Below are 6000 nucleotides of genomic sequence, written 5' to 3'. Positions count from 1 at the left end.
GCTGTCACATTATCACCACGTTGGCGTTCTAATGGCTGGCCTTGGGGTCCCTCTCCCTCACTAGCTTATTAACTCCTTTTACTCATCCCTGGAAGATTAACGTCATCTGAGAGGCATCTGATAAACGGTTGCAGAGTAATATGTGACTGACATGGCTTTGATAGAAACTACGCTGAGAAGATGATCATTTCCTGTAATTAAGAAGTTGTGCAGCTCGGGAAAATGCAGAGAAGGAAAACAAGGAAGTGGGGAGGGGTGAAGAAGATATGGAGATGAAGGAGATTCCGCGGGTGAACGGTAGGTAGCCTGGGATGATCAGAGTTCGTGCTGCCTCCTTGTGGCCTATCTGTGTCAGGACAGCCTGCTGCATTTCTTGGGCCCTGATTCTTAACCTTTCGGTTTTCAAGGCCCTTTGACACTTGACAGATTATTGAGTATCTAAGAGTTTTTGTTTATATGGGTTACATCTACTAGTATATACAATACTATACAATTTAAAATACTTATTAATTCACTTAAAATAGTATCAGTAAGCCCATTATCTAGTAACATATTTTTAAAGTGAGACATAATTATATTTTCAAAAAAAGGCTAGTGAGAAAAATGATATCTTTTGTTGCATTTTTGCACACCTCTTTAATGCATGGCTTATATGAAGACAAAAGGACTTTCCTACTTCTGTAATCAGTTTGTTATATGTGTTGTTTTCTTTTTCTTTTTTAAAATTTATTTTTAATTGAGGGATAGTTGCTTTACGATATTGTATTGGTCTCTGCCATATATCAACATGAATTAGCCATAGGTATATATATGCCCCCTCTGTCTTGAACCTCCCTCCCACCTCCTTCCCCATCCCAGGCCTCTAGGTGGTTACAGAGCCCTGGTTTGAGTTCCCTGAGTCATACAGCAAATTCCCACTGGCTATCTATTTTACATATGGTCATGTACACTTCCATGCTTCTCTCTCTATACATCTCCATACATCCATACACCCTCTACTTCCTCCCCACCCCAACCCACCCCATGTCCATAGGTCTGCTCTCTGCGTCTGCATCTCCATTGCTGCCCTGTAATTAGGTTCATCAGCATCATCTTTCTAGGTTCCATATATATGTGTTAATATACGGTATTTGTTTTTTTGTTTGAAGATTTGAAGACAATTGAGCCTCACACAGATAAGTAGTTGGAAAGAGGAGAATATATTAATAGTCTTTAAAAGTTGTTGCTGAAATGGCAAACCACTCCAGTATTCTTGCCTGGAAAATCCCATGGACAGAGGAGCCTGGCAGGCTATAGTCCATAGGGTCGCAAAGAGTCAGATATGACTGAGCCTACACTTATATAAATAATTACAATAAAATTTGTTGTGAATATTCTTCTTTGATAATTCACCAAAACTCAACAAGTGGAAGTTTTGAAAGGGTTGTCCTAGAATCTCAGACCATATTAATCAATTCTTTGTTACATTAGAATTCGTTGGTCTATCACGAAATATAAATAGGTCTCCTCAGCAAAAGAGACACTGATGTATAGAACAGTCTTTTGGACTCTGTGGGGGAGGGAGAGGGTGGGATGATTTGGGAGAATGGCATTGAAACATGTATAATACCATATATGAAACGAGTCGCCAGTCCAGGTTCAATGCAAGACACTGGATGCTTGGGGCTGGTGCACTGGGACGACCCAGAGGGATGGTATGGGGAGGGAGGAGGGAGGAGGGTTCAGGATGGGGAACACGTGTATACCTGTGGTGGATTCATTTTGATATATGGCAAAACAAATACAATATTGTAAAGTTAAAAAATAAAATAAAAAAAATAAATAGGTCTCCTATGACTCTGTAACTTAATATACTGGTCACTTGGAAAAGATTGATTCACTGGGTTATCCACATCTTCCAAATGCTGGCACATTTCATTATCTAATATATAGACATATGTAAAAATCACATTTATTGATAAAACCACTGATCTCATCAAGAAAATCTTTACGTTTTGAGAGACTGTCAAACTCATGGTAGCAGAGCCAAATTTTTCAAATTCTAATTTTTGCTCGAAAGTTCCAGTTTTATTTTATTTTATTTATTTTTTCTGAAAATACTAGGTTTTATTCACCTCCCTAAGATAACCAATAACCATACTATTAGTTAATAAGCTTTTCTTATAGTAAATGGTGTCACCTGACATACAAAAACCTGTTAATCTAAGTTATCAGGTGTAGGCCTACTGGAAATTCTTAACCATATACTTGTCTTGACAAGCTTTGCTTTTTGAACGATGAATCGTCTTAATGCAAGTCATTGTATTTCTGTAACAAAGTAATGAAAGGCACAGCTCTTGCAAGCAAACTTAAACCCATTCAACCAGCTGAAAAAATACTTTGGTTCTTCAGGAAAAAACTTAGCAAGACAAAAAAATCTGGTTCATTTCACAGTTCTGTTCATTTTCATAGCTTTAATCTAACAGTTACATGATAAAAATACTCCAAGAAGAACCAAACTATATAGCAACAGACAAACATGCATGAGAGATTCTGTGCACTCGATGCAGCTGGCAGAAAAACTAGTTAAAATGCTAATTAGGACAAATTTGGTCTTTAAAATATCAGTTCCTTTCCTTTAAAAAAAACTTGAGTCTACCAAGAAAATACAAAAACATAAGGCTGTAAGTAAATAATAGCTGTGTTTAGGCTATTACAGTGCAGGTTATCCTCAGGCCTCATACATCCTGCTTCACTGCTGCTTGCACTCTGCTGGGTTTTGATCCTTCTTTGGGTCATAGTCAGGATCATTTTCCTCATCTCCTTCTTCTTCTCCTTCCTCATCCGCTTCTTCACCTTCTTCATCGTAATCATCGTCATCGTCTTCAATAGCTTCTCCAGTAAAGTATAACACTGATCTTGGGATTATACGCTCACGTAAAAAGTGACCAATTTCAAAGTCTGCAGCGAGGATAGCTTCAGAATCATCATCCAGATCTCCACTCTCAGGAACTTCAGGAGGGGCAAAAAAATTAAAGAAAGAGTCATTAGAAACTGTTTTGGTCACAGTACGAACTGTCCCACGTCCCTTGTGTTTCTGCTTCTTCTTAATCGTTTTCAAAGTGACATTCTTCCCTTTTTTCCAATCTATCTGGCACCCTGTACAACCCATAATTTCTGGTCCATCAAAAGAAAAGGGATCAGAATCATCTGGTTCTGACCTCATCCTATATGTCTTTGTCAACACTTCATTTGTGAAATATTCATTGGGTTCAAAGTGAAATTCTAAGACAAAACTCATAGGCTGACCAGCATCTGAGAACTTCACTTTAGTATCTTTCAAGTGCTTCAGAATAGGCTCATCATGTTCCTGAACCATATCACTGAGCAAGTCAACATTCTTAAAAATGGTCAACCAAAACTCAGGAATTCCCTTGGGATCTTCTTTTTCTTCATCCTTTTTCTCATCTTCAACCTTGGCCTTTTCTTTTAGCTCCTCAGAAATTTCATCTTCCTCATCTGGTTTCCATTCACACTCTTCTTCTGTAGGTTCATAAATGGCATTAATGATCTCAAATCGCTTATCAAACAGAGGCTGATAAAGAACAGCATACTTTCTTTCAAGATCATGAACTTCCTCATAGAATTTGGCTTCTATTTGTACACATTTAACTTGAAGGTTTTTGAGAGCATTCACTCGTCTTTTAACTACCCTAGGCAAGCTTTCAATGTATCCTGTTGGTGTTTCTACCAGACCATCAAGTCTTTCTTGAAGGGCTGCAAGAATCTGAGGATTTTGCATCATCTGAACAGTCAGCTGACGCGCTTTGATTTTTGTTTCTTCACCAGTTTCTTCTTCTTCTACTTCTTCAACATCATCCAAATCTTGATCAAGTTCAGACTGTTCTTTGTTGTCGATGTCTGCCATGTTGTACAAATGCCAAATATCGGTGGCGAGCGCGGGGAGCCGAGCGGCCCGAGCTGCGCAGGCAGTGACTCAGGGCGGCGGCGGGAGGAGCAGGAGGCGGCGCCGCGAGCAGATGGCGCTAAAAAAAGGGAAAGTTCCAGTTTTATTACACTAACACATCCTACTGGTTTTCCTTGAAGTAAAAGTTTAACTCTATTCATTTTCAAGATAGATGTCTGCATTATATACTGTAGCGTGAGTATCCATAATTGAGCTGTTATTTGTCCTTTCAAGTAAAAATTGTGTTTCTATGAAAAAAGTGGCTAGTTCAACTTACTCTTCAATCACGCAAGTGCTTTTCCTTGAGACGATCATGGTTGAGATCGAATGAAATGAATAGCTTCCGTCGCTTCACATTTTCATTTGGAAAGAATACAGCATGAGGAACGCAGGGGCTGCTAGTGCAGTGTGCTGCCGCCTCCCTGGTGCCCGCTAACGTACGAAGAGTCTGACCCACTGTTGTTCTAGGGTCACTGGGGTAAATATCAGTGCAGCGAGGAAGGGGAGGATCTGGGGATACTTGGTTGGTGGGAGGCTTCTTGTGGTGGGTGGTTCAGGGTGTATTATCATGGACTGCAATGTTATATCATGACTGGAAATAGTCATGACCTCATGGAGCCCCTGCAGGGTCTTGGGAACCCCCAGGTTCCTTGGAACGTTCTTCGAGAACCACTGTCTCAGGCAATACGTTACTTGAAGCAGCCTGTGTTATCTGTCTGCTTTTCTTTTTCCTTCCTTCTTTTCCACAGAAGGTCTCTTGGAAGAAGCCAGGCTGGATGTGGGGCCTCCTGGCCCAGGTGAGGAGTGAGACAAGGACCCTCAGCAAGGTAGCCAAGGAGGGTGAGAAAGGGGGAGACGACCAGGGTGGGGCTGGTCAACTTAGCAGGCCAGGTAGGATTTTGGTCCTAAGCGGGTGTCAGGAGGGGAAGAGAGCGGAGTGGGCTGCTGCTGCTGCTGCTAAGTCACTTCAGTCTTGTCCGACTCTGTGCGACCCCAGTGTTCTTGCCTGGAGAATCCCAGGGACGGGCGGGCTGCCGTCTCTGGGGTCGCACAGAGTCGGACATGACTAAAGCGACTTAGCAGCAGCAGCAGCAGCCCACTCTGCTCTCTTCCCCCTCCTGACACCCTCTGTTCAGAACAGGGTTTTTCCCTCAGGGAGCCCCTCAGCCTGTTAGTCTCCAAGAATTTTCTGGTCTCAGGATGGACCTGGGCTCACCTGCTCGCCCTCCTCTCTCAGGCAGCCACCACCCACCCAGTCTCTCCTCAGGGTTCCCACCTCCCAAACCCGTCTGCAGAATGGAACCATTCTCCTCTCCCTAACCTGATGCTCTGGGGGCCACAGGCCTCCTCTCTGAGAGCTTCACTGTGGGTCAGGCCTGGGAGGTGGAGGCCTGGGAGACAGTCCACAGGTTCAGGAAAGCCCCAGGCCCTGCAGTGTCAGTCCCCAGGCTGCAGGTCTCCCTCCCCCTCGAGTATCTCTGGGGCTGCTGCCACTTGCTCCGGTGGCCCAAGATGAGACCAGAAACGCCCCACTCTGCTGCCCCAGAGCCCTTCTTCACAGCCCTGGGCCTTTGTGGGTCCACAAGGGAGAACAGTAGATGGAACCAAGGTATTCAAGGGGCCCCTCTGAGGGAGGTTTTCTGGGGACCCCAGGCCTCAGGGTGACTCCATAGCTTCACTCGGGACAACCTGTCCAGATTTGAGGTGTTTCCTCAAAAGGGTCCATTCAGTGGTCTCAGGAGGCTGCTCCACCCATGGAGCGGAGGGAGCTCCTGCAGGTCCCCATGGAGACACATGTCCTATGGCATGCACACAAGGTGTCACGTGAAGTTTCCTCCACGAAGACTCAAGGGCTCCCAACACCAGAGCCTCAGACTGTAAGTAAACGTGAAACATGTGAGGTGATAACTGTGGCTTTGGGCTGACAGCGGCTGAGGGGCTGGAGTGTCTTGGCTTGTGGGAGGCTTTTTGGGTGGGTGACAGTCTGATGCTGAGGTGTGGGTGGTGGGTGAATGGGCCCCTTGGCCACAGAGTGGGAATCAGTTCTAGCGATA

At 44.0% G+C, this 6000-nt stretch overlaps 1 pseudogene across 1 annotated transcript; it reads right to left on the bottom strand.

The window, feature by feature from the left end:
• Positions 1 to 2065: 2065 nt before the first annotated feature.
• Positions 2066 to 4039, bottom strand: LOC147376551 (nucleosome assembly protein 1-like 1 pseudogene; annotated as a pseudogene). The gene has a single exon (XR_015161044.1). The product of XR_015161044.1 is annotated as a nucleosome assembly protein 1-like 1 pseudogene (transcript).
• Positions 4040 to 6000: the final 1961 nt, after the last annotated feature.

This window comes from Bos grunniens, chromosome 3, assembly GCF_055505025.1.
Source record: "Bos grunniens cultivar Pamir isolate PY7600 chromosome 3, Bosgru_T2T1.0, whole genome shotgun sequence".
Lineage (NCBI taxonomy): Eukaryota > Metazoa > Chordata > Mammalia > Artiodactyla > Bovidae > Bos > Bos grunniens.
The sequence above is the reverse complement of the archived record's forward strand: the minus strand, read 5'-3'. Positions and strand labels throughout refer to the sequence as shown.